Source organism: Ranitomeya variabilis, chromosome 1, assembly GCF_051348905.1.
Source record: "Ranitomeya variabilis isolate aRanVar5 chromosome 1, aRanVar5.hap1, whole genome shotgun sequence".
NCBI lineage: Eukaryota > Metazoa > Chordata > Amphibia > Anura > Dendrobatidae > Ranitomeya > Ranitomeya variabilis.
Window position 1 is genome coordinate 212,156,990 of NC_135232.1, and position 15,045 is coordinate 212,172,034.

At 43.3% G+C, this 15,045-nt stretch overlaps 1 protein-coding gene across 2 annotated transcripts in view; it reads right to left on the reverse strand.

Moving 5' to 3' along the window:
- Window positions 1-15,045, reverse strand: part of WSCD2 (WSC domain containing 2) — a 799,558-nt gene that overhangs the window by 581,332 nt on the left and 203,181 nt on the right. The window lies entirely within an intron of this gene.

Consider the following 15,045-nt stretch of genomic DNA (forward strand, 5'->3'; position numbering starts at 1 on the left):
GTACATGATGCTTGTTCAAACTCACCTGTGGCAAGTATCCGGTGTGGGCAATATTTAAATCACACCTGAAACCAGAAAAAAGGGAGAAGCTGACTCAATCTTTTCATTGTGTGTGCCACACTAAGCATGGATAACAGAAAAAAAGAGAAGAAAATTGTCTGAGGACTGGAGAACCAAAATTGTTGAAAAATATCAAGAATATCAAGGTTAAAAGTTAATCTCCAGAGATGTTCATGTTAATTTGTATAACATAATCATGGCACTGTTGTTAAGGTACCGTCACATTAAGCGACGCTGCAGCGATATCGACAACGATGTCGATCCCTGCAGCGTCGCTGTGTGGTCGCTGGAGAGCTGTCACACAGACAGCTCTCCAGCGACCAATGATGCTGAAGTCCCCGGGTAACCAGGGTAAACATCGGGTTACTAAGCGCAGGGCCACGCTTAGTAACCCAATATTTACCCTGGTTATCATTGTAAATGTAAAAAAAAACAGTACATACTCACCTTCTGATGTCCGTCAGGTCCATGGCCGTCTGCTTCCCGCACTGACTGTGAGCGCCAGCCGGCCGTAAAGTAAAAGCAGAGCACAGCAGTGACGTCACCGCTGTGCTGTGCTTTACGGCCGGCCGGCGCTCACAGTCAGTGCGGGAAGCAGACGGCCAGGGACCTGACGGACATCAGAAGGTGAGTATGTACTGTTTTTTTTACATTTACAATGGTAACCAGGGTAAATATCGGGTTACTAAGCGCGGCCCTGCGCTTAGTAACCCGATATTTACCCTGGTTACCATTGTAGAACATTGCTGGCATCGTTGCTTTTGCTGTCAAACACGACGATACACGCCGATCTGACGACCAAATAAAGTTCTGGACTTTCAGCAACGACCAGCGATATCACAGCAGGATCCAGATCGCTGCTGCGTGTCAAACACAACGATATCGCTATCCAGGATGCTGCAACGTCACGGATCGCTATCGTTATCGTTGCAAAGTCGTTTAGTGTGAAGGTACCTTAAATCTTCATGGGCGTGGATAGCAGAGAAAATTGATGAAAGCTTGCAACGCAGGTAAGTCCAGATGGTGGATAAGCAGCATCCAATCAAGTTCTGAAGAAATTCAAGCTTTCCTGCCAGCTCAGGGTGTATTTGAATGAAAGAAGTGCTGTGGAATGAGACCCAGAAAGACCCCACTGCTGACACAGACATAAAAAAGCTAAACTGCAGTTTACCAAAATGTATGTGAGTAAGCCAAAATCGTTCTGGGAAAGCATCTTATGGACAGATGAGACCAAAAAAAGAGCTCTTAAGTGAAAAGTAAGATAGTGCTTTTTGTTAAAGCACATCATTCTACTGTTTACCAAAAATGGTATGATGCCTACAATGAAAATAACACATTACCTACAGTCAAATGTTTTGGGGTTATTTTGTTACCTCTGGCACTAGGTGCCTTGACTGTGTGCAATGCATCATGAAACCTGAAGATCACTAATGGATTTTGTGTCGCAATACATTGCCAGTGTCAGAAAGCTAGGTTGGCATGGGTCTTCCAGCAGGATAATTACACAAAACATACTTCATGAAGCACCCAGAAATAGATGTAAACCAAGCTTTGCAGACTTCTGGAGTGGCCAGGAAGGAGTTTGGATCTAAATCCCATTGCATACCTGAGGAGAGATCTTAAAATTGCTGTTGGGAGAAGGCACCCTTCAAATATGAGAGCCCTGGAGCAGTTTGCAAAAGGAGAGTGGCCCAAATTTCCAGTTGAGAGGTGTAAGAAGCTTGTTGATGGTTGTAATGGGCTGGGTGGTGGAACCACTGTGCCAAAGTCCAAGGAAGAACTGGAGGGGCATGCCTAGGAGCCTCACCCAATCTTACCATGGACAGGCAGCAGCTAACGACACCGAGGTACTTGGAGAGACAAGGAAGACAGCTGAACCCTAGGATTGCATAGATGGGATGCCCAGGGGAATGTCCAACGGGTCCAGGCAGGCAGAGAAGATGACAGTAACTGAACATGCAGACAAGACAGTATGATGGAGAGAGAGTAGATGGGATGGCCCAGGGGAATGTCCAACAGATCCAGGCAGGCAGAGATGACAGTAACTGAACGTGCAGACTAGACAGTATGATGGAGAGATGAGCATTGGCAGGTGCAGCTGACTCGGCTGCCATTGAGGTTAGCATTGGCAGGTGCAGCTGACTCAGCTGCCGTTGAGGTGAGCAGTAGTGGGCACAGCTGGCTTGGCTGCTGTTAAGGTGAGCGCTGGCGGGTGCAGCTCGCCTGGCTGCCGTTGAGGTGAGCACTGGCGGAAGCAGCTGGCTCGGCTAGTGTTGAGGGAAGCACTGGTGGTGCAGCAGACTCGGCTGCCGTTAAAGTTAGCACTGGTGGGTGCAGCAGGCTGAAATGCAAGTACTAGGACCTGTGAACTGACAAGCATGTTAGGAACATACTTACAACATTGCACAGGCACCTTCATGTTGGAGGAGGCGGTTTAAATAGTAAGAGACCTCCAGCTATTGGCAGGGGACACTTTAGAGGAATGCTGCGGCCCCTTTAAGAAAGAGGAAGTGTGTGCGCGTGTGCCCTTAGCACAGTGCCTGGAGACCTGCTAGGAGTGCATGCACCCCAGGCAGCAGCAGACCCAAAAGGAGCAGGGCACAGGAGCCTCGGCAGAGAGTACGCTGGTGTCTATGCAGGGAGAGAGGGACTGCAGGCAGCGATGCGGGTGCTACAATGGTTATAGGAAGCAATTTATTTCAATTATTTATTTCAAAGGGTGTGCAACCAAATATTATGTTGAGGATGCCTACAATTTTGTCCAGACCATTTTTCAGGTTTGGTGTGAAATTATGTCCAATTTGACTTTTTTCTCTGTTTTCTTGTGTGGTTCCAATACACACAAAGGAAATAAACATGTGTATAACATAACATGCGTACTTGCAATAACTTTCTGGGAGAAATATTTCATTGTCTGGAACTATTTCAAGGATACCGACACTTTTGGCTATGATTATACTGTATATATTATAAGGAGACTGATAGGCTTGGAGTAATGCTTGAGTACATTTATGACTAAAAGGGGTTAATCAGCCATGACAAATTGATTATGAGCAGCTCACCATATAATAATAATAATAATAATAATAATAATAATAATAAATTGTCAATTCTGTAATCATTCATTGGTAAATTGCACATACTGTAGTTATATAATCCTATACAGTTCCAAAATTCTTTACATATTTTTCATCACACGGCTAGTTGATAAAAATAATGCTTTAGACAACAAAAGAGCATGCGAGGTCTAATGCACATAGAACCAAAACTGCAATTGACCAGCATCCTTCCTGTCTTTAGCCAATCCAGTAATACCTAGATAAGACACAAGAGTATAAATAGTGTAGTTGTGTACCTCAAAACTATGGGGCAGAGGAAGAAAATTGTTCAGCTTTTCCTAGTGCATGTCAATAGGGATTTGTTTAACCCCTTCACCCCGAAGCCTGTTTTCACCTAAGTGACAGGGCCAATTTTGAGAATTCTGACCACTGTCACTTTATGAGGTCATAACTCTAAAACGCTTCAATGGATCCTGGTGATTCTGACACTGTTTTCTCGTCACATATTGTACTTCATGATAGTGGTAAAACTTCTTCGATATGACTTGCATTTATTTGTGAAAAAAACAAAAATTTGTCGAAAATTATGAAAATTTTGCAATTTTCAAACTTTTAGTTTTTATGCCCTTAAATTAGAGAGTTATATCTCATAATATAGTTAATAAACAACATTTCCCACATGTCTGCTTTACATCAGCACAGTTTTGGAAACATAATTTATTTTTGTTAGGGAGTTATAAGGGTTAAAAGTTGACCAGCGATTTCTCATTTTTGCAACAAAATTTGCAAAACCATTTTTTTTACGGACCACCTCACACTTGAAGTGACTTTGAGGGGTCTATATGACAGAAAATGCCCAAAATTGACACCATTCTAAAAACTGCACCCCTCAAGGTACTCAAAACCACATTCAAAAAGTTTATTAACCCTTCAGGTGCTTCACAGGAATTTTTGGAATGTTTAAAAAAAATTGAACATTTAACTTTTTTTTCACAAAATTTTTACTTCAGATCCAATTTGTTTTATTTTACCAAGAGTAACAGGAGAAATTGGACCAAAAAAGTCGTTGTACAATTTGTCCTGAGTACGCTGATACCCCACATGTTGGGGTAAACCATTGATTGGGCACATGGCAGAGCTCGGAAGGGAAGGAGCGCCATTTGACTTTTCAATGCAAGATTTGCTGGAATTGAGATCGGAACCCATGTCGTGTTTGGAGAGCCCCTGATGTGCCTAAACAGTGGAAACCCCCACAAGTGACACCATATTGGAAAGTAGACCCTCTAAGGAACTAATCTAGATGTGTGGTGAGCACTTTGAACCTCCAAGTGCTTCACAGAAGTTTATAATGTAGAGCCGTAAAAAAAAATTCATATTAATTTTCACAAAAAATGATCTTTTTGCCCCAAATTTTTTTATTTTCCCAAGGGTAACAGGATAAATTGGACCCCAATAGTTGTTGTGCAATTTGTCCTGAGGACGCTGATACTTCATATATGGGGATAAACCACTGTTTGAGCGGATGGCAGAGCGCGGAAGGGAAGGAGCGCCATTTGACTTTTCAATGCAAAATTGGCTGGAATTGAGATCGGAACCCATGTCGTGTTTGGAGAGCCCCTGACGTGCCTAAACAGTGGAAACCCCCACAAGTGACACCATTTTGGAAAGAAGACCACCTAAGGAACTTATCTAGATGTGTGGTGAGCACTTTTAACCCCCGATTGTTTCACTAAAGTTTAGAATGTAGCGCTGTGAAAATTAAAAAATCATTTTTTCTTTCCACAAAATGATGTTTTAGCCCGCAATTTTTTTTTTCCAAGGGTAACAAGAGAAATTGGACCACAAAAGTTATTGTCCAATTTGTCCTGAGTACGCTGATACCTCATACATTGGGGGAACCACTGTTTGGGCGCACGGCAGAGCTCGGAAGGGATGGAGCGCCGTTTGAATTGCAGACTTAGATGGATTGGACTGCAGGTGTCATGTTGCATTTGCAGAGCCCCTGATGTACCTAAACAGTAGAAACCCCCCACAAGTGACCCCATATTGGAAACTAGACCCCCCAGGGAACTTATCTAGATGTGTTGTGAGAACTTTGAACCAACAAGTGTTTCATTACAGTTTATCACGCAGAGCCGTGAAAATAAAAAGTATTTTTTTTCCACTAAGCTGATATTTTAGCCCCCACGTTTTTATTTTCCCAAGGGTAACAGGACAAATTGGACCGCAAAAGTTGTTGTCCAACTTGTCCTGAGAACGCTGATACCCCATATGTTGGGGGAAACCACTGTTTGGGCGCACAGGAGAACTCGGAAGGGAAGGAGCACTGTTTTAGTTTTTCAAAGCAGAATTGGCTGGAATTGAGATCGGACTCCAAGTCGCGTTTGGAGAGCCCCTGATGTGCCTAAACAGTGAAAACTCCCCAATTCTAACTGAAACCCTAACCCCAACCCTAACCCCAGCCCTAACCCTAGCCCTAACCCCAACCCTAACCCTAGCCCTAACCGTAGTCCTAACCCTAGCGCTACTTTCACACTAGCGTTTTTTTGCATACGTCGCAGTGCGTAGTTTTGGCGAAAAAACGCATCCTGCAAAGTCATCTGCAGGATGCATTTTTTCCCCATAGACTAACATTAGCAACGCATTGTGACGTATTGACACACGTCGCAACCGTCGTGCGACGGTTGCGTCGTGATGTGGCGGACCGCCGGCAGCAAAAAACGTTACATGTAACTTTTTTTGTACCGACGGTCCACCATTTCCGACCGCGCATGCGCGGCTGGAACTCCGCCCCCACCTCCCCGCACCTCACAATGGGGCAGCGGATGCGTGGAAAAACAGCATCCGCTGCCCCCGTTGTGCGGCGCTTGCACAGTATGCGTCGGTACGTCGGGCCGACGCAGCGCGACGGCCCCGTACTGACGCTAGTGTGAAAGTAGCCTAACGGGAAAATGGAAATAAATATATTTTTTAAAATTTTATTATTTTTCCCTAACTAAGGGGGTGATGAAGGGGGATTTGATTTACTTTTATAGCGTTTTTTGGGCGGATTTTTATGGTTGGCAGCCATTACACACTAAAAGACGCTTTTTATTGCAAAAAATAGTTTCTGCATCACCACATTTTGAGAGCTATAATTTATCCATATTTTGGCCCACAGAGTCATATGAGATCTTGTTTTTTGTGGGACGAGTTGATGTTTGTATTGGTACCATTTTCGGGCACATGACATTTTTTGATCGCTTTTTATTCCAATTTTTGGGAGGCAGAATGAACAAAAACCAGCAATTCCTGAAATTCTTTTAGGGGGGGCGTTTATACCATTCCACGTGTGGTAAAATTGACAAAGCAGTTTTATTCTTCAGGTCAGTACGATTACAGCGATACCTCATTTATGTAATTTTTTTATGTTTTGGCGCTTTTACACAATAAAAACTATTTTATATAAAAAAATAATTGTTTTTGCATCGCTTTATTCTGAGAGCTATAACTTTTTTATTTTTCTGCTGATGATGCTGTATGGCGGCTTTTTTTTTGCGGGCCAAGATGACGTTTTCAGCGGTACCATGGTTATTTATATCCGTCTTTTTGATCGCGTGTTATTCCACTTTTGGTTTGGCGGTATGAGAATAAAGCGTTGTTTTTTGCCTCGTTTTTTTTTTTTTTTTTTTTTACGTTGTTCACTGAAGGGGTTAACTAGTGATATAGTTTTATAGGTGGGGTCGTTTCGGACGCGGCGATACTAAATATGTGTACTTTTATTGTGATTTTTTTTATTTAGATAAAGAAATGTATTTATGGGAATATATATATTTTTTTTTTATTTAGGATTTTTTTTTTCTTTTTTTTTACACATGTGGACATTTTTTTTATTTACTTTTTTACTTTGTCCCAGGGGGGGACATCACAGATCACCGATCTTAGAGGCACGTTACAGAGGCTTGCCGGCGCCTGCTATGAGGAATTTTCAGCAGGCGCCGGCAAGCAGGGTCATCTCATGACCCGGAAGGAGTCCCGCGGCCATCTTGGATCCGGGGACTCCTTCCAGGTCACCGGAGCAGCGCGATCTCATCGCGCTGCTCCGGTGGGAGAGCGCAGGGATCCCCCGTCCCTGCGCGATCCCCCTCTATGCCGCTGTCACTATTGACAGCGGCATCAGAGGGGTTAAATGCCCGTGGGCATTGCTGCCGGGTGTCAGCTGTCATATACAGCTGACACCCGCACCCGATCACCGCGGCGCTTAGCGCGAGACCGCGGTGATCGATGCGCCATACTAGTTCTTTGGCTGGCACTAATGCAGTGCCGGCAGCGCCGTACTAGTACGGCGCATGGCACGAAGGGGTTAAGTTCTATTCACCTTGTTCTGACATCCACACTGCTAACTATTTATTTTCCTGGATGACCAAATTTATCATAATCAAATAAGTCTAAATGTTCTAAACTGTGACCAGCAGGTACCCTTTTATGAACCCTTGAAAACAATAGAAACATATTTAGAATTGAGAGTCCTCAGTGGTTGATACCTTTTAATGGTTAACTGAAAAGATGGTAACAAATTGCAAGCTTTCAAGACTACTCAGGTCTCTTCATCAGGCATACACCTAAGTCTAGCCATTAAAAGGTATCAACCACTGAGGACTCCCAATTCTAAATATTTTTCTACCTACTGACTATCACGGTACAAAGATCTATATCTTTCCTGTTGCAAACAATATTAATTTAGCTACACAAATTGTCTCTTCAGAGAGGAAGAGGACTAGAGCTCTAGTGCCACCTATTGGAAGTATCAATCCTTAAAGTCAATATCGACCCTTTAGTGAGCCTTCGTCATATAACTTAGGATAAACGCGAAACCAGAATCTCAGTTTGCAGACATGGTGTTTTGGGGTGCTGCCTCTAAGTGTAAAGTGTGAGATCTGGTTTAGCTTGGAGAAGAGCGTCTGACCGACATCCAATGGCAAACGTTTCACCTTGTGGAGAGTGACATGCCAATGTGAGGAGACGTTTAAGCCATGCAATGCTCCTCTGGGAAATTAATGTGCAAACTGCCTCTTCAGAGAGGAAAAGTACTAAAACTCTAATGCCACCTATTGGAAATATCAATAAGAAAAGTCGATATTTCTTTTTAACGAGCCTTGCCTCAAGTAAGTTAGCAACACATTATATTTATGTTAAGACCCCCATACACATTAGACTAACGTAGTCTGAACCTGCTGATCTTGACAGGTTTGGTCAGCACTCTAACATTTATAGGAGACCCGGACATTTCATAGATATTGAGTTGGCATATACGATTTTAAACTACCAATTCATTTGTTCTCTCAGAGATAATCTGCCAATTGACATGTCTCTCATAGAGAATGCTGGAAATGGCTTCAGGCCAAACATTTGACTGAAGTGTTATTCAGTTGACAACCATCTCATATGTATGGTGGGATTTACATTGGAAAGTACCCTTACAAATGGTTGCCCTTTACTAACCTTTCATTAACTCTGTAGATATATTAGCAAAATATTGCCCTCAATCAACCTATCATTGGCTCTGAAGATATGTTATTTTTTTATGGATATATTTTATTTTTCTGATATCATGATACTGAATTAAACTGATGGTCTCTTATTCCAACATCAATTGAATTTGTAGACCAAACCTCCTTACATATCCATAGTTGTTAAGCAGTAACTCCAGTGCTGAAGGTCACTTTCAAATATCAACAGCTTAGATGCCAATGTACTGAATATTTACTTTTATGCAAGACATCTCCACACAGAGATATTCTGCTCTTCATTTTTCTGCCAGCATCTAATGAAGGGCAAATATCTGAGGCCCATGTGACTGCCAAACATTTCTTGGACCTTCTAACTCCTTCATAAATCAGAACAGCTATCATTACAGTCTTCCTTTACTACGCTCACTTTGTTCCTTAGGGCCTGACATTTTCACTGTTCTAAATATAAATATCTCTAGGCAGATTAAAGATTTAGAGTCATTTTCCCTTGTTATTTCATGAATCCTGCAACAAACGTTCAGCACACATTCCTTGAAAGCTCTTTGCCATATGTGGTGAGACATAGCAACCGAGTGTCCTCTATGAGGGATAATAGGTTGTACTTATTTTAGCTGCCTGAGGGAAATTTGTGCAAGGTGAGCTTCAAAATTCTCACAAACAAAAACACTTTTCGAAATTCAAATGTTTATTTCACTCAGCAAAAAACAAATATTTCTTTTTTTAGATAAAACACATTTCTCAGGAGGGACAACTGTTAAGAAAATTCCAGATTTTGAGTAAAGTGGTTGTATCACTGGGACAATGATTGTCTACAGTATATGCCCTATATATACCCTCAACTCAGGACACCCTTTGTTGTATGGTCTTAGTTAGCAATTCCATGTATTACGTGGACTTACACTCCTTTATGCTACACTGGCATGACAGCATATTATAATCATTGGCATATAATAATCATTTTACAGAAAACTGTAGAAGGAAACATTAAGTTTGTGCTTAAACACAAATTCTAAAAGAAAAAAATTAAAGCAAAGCTACAGAAAAAAAGGATTCTAAATATTCTAAAAAAATATATATGATACCAATGATAAAAGCTAATACCTGTCCAACAATTAGAGTGCCAGTCATGGCGAAACAAAATATTGTAACTTTTGGTTTCACCAAGTGGTGAAGGGCAGAAGTAGCAGTCTAAGGGTCTGTTTGCATGGACCGACTGGCAGTGTGATACAACCGCTGATCAGTAAACTTTTACTGATTGTCAGTCATTTGAATACCTTTATGTTTATACAGGTAGACCAAAAAACAATGTTGACTGAGCTATCTACACTAGATCACTCATTGCACATAGGCTGATATTTTTCAGCAGTACTAGTCCTGTTTACACTGGACAATGCACTCTTATTTCATCCAATGTCATTTTAGCCAATGGATGAACAACATGCTCATTGATTGGATGATCAGTAGCCTGTTTACACGGGAAGAAAATCCTGAAAATAAGCATCTTTAACCCCTTCATGCCACAGCCCATTTTTGTTTTTGTGTTTCTCATTTTTTCTCCCCTTCTTTCCAGAGAAATAATTTTTTATTTTTCCATCAGTATGGCCATGTGAGAGCTTGTTTTATGTGGGATGAGTTGTAGTTTTGAACAACACCATTGGTTTTACCATATGGGGCACTGGAAAACAGGAAAAAAATTCCAAGTGTGGGGAAATTGCAAAAAAAAAAAAGTGCAATTCCACAACTGTTTTTTTTTTACTATGTTCACCAAATGCTACAATAGATCTGCAATTATGATTTTCCAGGTCATTACGAGCTCATAGATATCAAACATGTATAGGTTCTTTTTTATTTAAGTGGTGAAAAAAAAATCAAAAGTTTGTTAAAAATAAAAAAACAATTGTATCATTTTCCAAAACCTGTAGCGTCTCCATTTTTCCGGATCTGGGGCTGGGTGAGGGCTTATTTTTGGTCTGCTGCAGACCCCCAGGATGTCATGCTGACCCATCGGTGACCGGCGGTCATGTGACACGGGTGCTGGTGGGCGGGATTAGTGATGCGCTTCTAGGGCGATCATGTTAAATGCCGCTGTCAGAGATTAATAGCAGCATTTAACAGGTTAACAGCCACGGGTGGAACCTGATTTCACTGGCATCTGTTAGGGGCACATGTGTCATGATCTCTGCAGGCAGAGATCATAGCAAGCCTATAGAGGGACAAGCTCTCGGAAGATGGAACTATACTGACCATGAACTAAGCCTGCCGCGCAACTAGAAATAGCCAGGTAGCATTTCCTATTTATCGCTAGATGCCCAGCTCTGGCCTAAGACCTAAATAGCTAGCAGAGGGAAATATAAGACCTGGCTCACCTCTAGAGAAATATTCCAAAGAAGACAGTAGCCCCCCACATATAATGACGGTGAGTTCAGATGAAACAACAAACGCAGCAGGAAAATAGTCTTAGCAAATTTGAGGTCCGCTTACTAGATAGCAGAAGACAGATAGTATACTTTCATGGTCAGCAGAAAAATACTAACAAAACACCATCCAGAGATTACCTTAAACTCTGGCATTAACTCATAACGCCAGAGTAGCAATCCCTGATCGACGAGAGCTTTCCAGACACAGTAACAAAACTTCAGCTGCGAACTGGAACAAATAGGCAAAACAAAACATGGACAAAAGTCCAACTTATCAGTAGTTGTCTAGAAGCAGGAACAAGCACTGAGAGGCATCAGATAACATTGTTGACCGGCAAGAAACCACCAGAGAAATGAGCTTAAATAGCGACACCCACTACTGATGGAATCAGGTGAAACAGGAAAGAGGATGACAAGTCCAATTCCACAAGCGGCCACCGGGGGAGCCCAGAATCCAAATTCACAACAGTACCCCCCCCTCAAGGAGGGGGCACCGAACCCTCACCAGATCCACCAGGGCGACCAGGATGAGCCCTATGGAAGGCACGAACAAGATCAGAAGCATGAACATCAGATGCATTGACCCAAGAATTATCCTCCTGGCCGTAACCCTTCCAGTTGACCAGATACTGGAGTTTCCGTCTGGAAACACGAGAGTCCAAAATTTTCTCCACAACGTACTCCAACTCACCCTCAACCAACACCGGAGCAGGAGGCTCAACAGAAGGTACAACAGGTACCTCATACCTGCGCAATAACGACCGATGAAAAACGTTATGAATGGAAAAGGACGCAGGGAGGTCCAAACGGAAAGAAACAGGATTAAGAATCTCCAATATTCTATAAGGGCCGATGAACCGAGGTTTAAACTTAGGAGAAGAGACCCTCATAGGGACAAAACGAGAAGACAGCCACACTAAATCTCCAACACAAAGCCGAGAACCAACACGACGATGACGGTTGGCAAAACGCTGAGTCTTCTCCTGTGACAACTTCAAATTGTCCATAACCTGCCCCCAGATGTGATGCAATCTCTCCACCACCGCATCTACTCCAGGACAATCCGAGGATTCCACCTGACCGGAGGAAAATCGAGGGTGAAACCCCGAATTACAGAAAAACGGGGACACCAAGGTGGAAGAACTGGCCCGATTATTGAGGGCGAACTCTGCCAATGGCAAAAAAGCAACCCAATCATCCTGGTCAGCAGAGACAAAACACCTCAGATATGTCTCAAGGGTCTGATTAGTCCGCTCGGTCTGGCCATTAGTCTGAGGGTGAAAAGCAGATGAAAAAGACAAATCTATGCCCATCCTAGCACAGAATGCCCGCCAAAATCTAGACACAAATTGGGTACCTCTGTCAGAAACAATATTCTCAGGAATACCGTGCAATCGGACAACATTCTGAAAAAACAGAGGAACCAACTCAGAAGAAGAAGGCAACTTGGGCAGAGGAACCAAATGGACCATTTTAGAGAAACGGTCACAGACCACCCAGATGACAGACATCTTCTGGGAAACAGGCAGATCTGAAATAAAATCCATCGAGATGTGTGTCCAAGGCCTCTTAGGAATAGGCAAGGGCAACAGCAGTCCGCTAGCCCGAGAACTACAAGACTTGGCCCGAGCACAAACGTCACATGACTGCACAAAGACTCGCACATCTCGTGACAGAGAAGGCCACCAGAAGGATCTTGCCACCAAATCCCTGGTACCAAAAATTCCGGGATGACCTGCCAATGCAGAAGAATGTACCTCAGAGATGACTCTGCTGGTCCAATCATCCGGAACAAACAGTCTATCAGGCGGACAACGATCCGGTCTATCCGCCTGAAACTCTTGCAAGGACCGCCGCAGATCAGGAGAAACGGCCGACAAAATTACTCCCTCCCTAAGGATACCTGTGGGTTCAGAATTACCAGGAGAGTCCGGGTCAAAACTCCTAGAAAGGGCATCTGCCTTAACATTCTTAGAACCCGGTAGGTATGACACCACAAAATTAAAGCGAGAAAAAAATAAAGACCAGCGCGCCTGTCTAGGATTCAGGCGTCTGGCAGTCTCAAGATAAATCAAATTTTTGTGGTCAGTCCATACCACCACCTGATGCCTAGCCCCCTCGAGCCAATGGCGCCACTCCTCAAACGCCCACTTCATGGCCAAAAGCTCCCGATTCCCAACATCATAATTCCGCTCTGCGGGCGAAAATTTGCGAGAAAAGAAGGCACAAGGCCTAATGACGGAGCAGTCGGAACCTTTCTGCGACAACACTGCCCCAGCTCCGATCTCCGAAGCGTCAACCTCAACCTGAAAAGGCAGATTCACATCAGGCTGACGCAACACAGGGGCAGAGGCAAAACGGCGCTTAAGCTCCTGAAAGGCCTCTACAGCATGAGGGGACCAATTAGCAACATCAGCGCCTTGTCTGGTCAAATCAGTCAGTGGTTTAACGACATCCGAAAAACCAGCAATAAATCGGCGGTAAAAGTTGGCAAAGCCCAAAAATCTCTGAAGACCCTTAAGAGAGGAGGGCTGAGTCCAGTCACAAATAGCTTGCACCTTGACGGGATCCATCTCAATGGAAGAGGGAGAAAAAATATACCCCAAAAAGGAAATTTTCTGGACCCCAAAAACGCACTTAGACCCCTTCACACATAAAGAATTAGACCGCAGAACCTGAAAAACTCTCCTGACCTGCTGGACATGAGAGTCCCAGTCATCAGAAAAAATCAGAATATCATCCAGATATATTATCACAAATCCATCCAGAAAATCGCGGAAAATATCATGCATAAAAGACTGGAAAACTGAAGGGGCATTAGAAAGACCAAAAGGCATGACCAAATACTCAAAGTGGCCCTCGGGCGTATTAAATGCGGTCTTCCACTCATCCCCCTGCCTGATCCGCACCAAATTATACGCCCCACGAAGATCAATTTTAGAGAACCACTTAGCACCCTCTATACGAGCAAACAAATCAGTAAGCAATGGCAATGGGTATTGATACTTAACAGTGATCTTATTCAGAAGCCGATAATCAATACATGGTCTCAAAGAGCCGTCTCTTTTTGAGACAAAGAAAAACCCAGCTCCCAAGGGAGAAGAAGATGGACGAATATGTCCCTTTTCCAAAGACTCCTTTATATATTCCCGCATAGCAGCATGTTCCGGCACAGACAAATTAAACAAACGACCCTTTGGATATTTACAACCCGGTATCAAATCTATGGCACAATCGCACTCACGGTGCGGAGGTAACGACCCAAGCTTGGGTTCGTCAAAGACGTCTTGATAATCAGAGAGGAACTCAGGGACTTCAGAGGGAATGGACGACGAAATAGAAACCAAAGGTACGTCCCCATGAATACCCTTACATCCCCAGCTCAACACAGACATAGCTCTCCAGTCCAAGACTGGGTTGTGAGACTGCAACCATGGCAATCCCAGTACCAAATCGTCATGTAAATTATACAGCACCAGGAAACGAATAATCTCCTGGTGATCCGGATTGATACGCATGGTTACTTGTGTCCAGTATTGTGGTTTATTATTAGCCAATGGGGTGGAGTCAATCCCCTTCAGAGGAATAAGAGTCTCCAAAGGCTCTAAATCAAAACCACAACGATTGGCAAAGGACCAATCCATAAGACTCAGAGCGGCGCCAGAGTCAACATAGGCGTCCGTGGCAATGGATGACAAAGAGCAAATCAGGGTTACAGACAAAATAAACTTAGACTGAATGGTGCCAATGGAAACAGACTTATCAAGCTTCTTTGTACGCCTAGAGCATGCCGATATAACATGAGTAGAATCCCCACAATAGAAACACAATCCATTCTTCCGTCTAAAATTCTGTCGCTCGCTCCTGGACAGAATTCTATCACACTGCATACTTTCTGGCGTCTTTTCCATAGACACCGCCAGATGGTGCATCGGTTTGCGCTCCCGCAGACGCCTATCAATCTGAATAGCCATTGTCATGGACTCATTCAGACCTGCA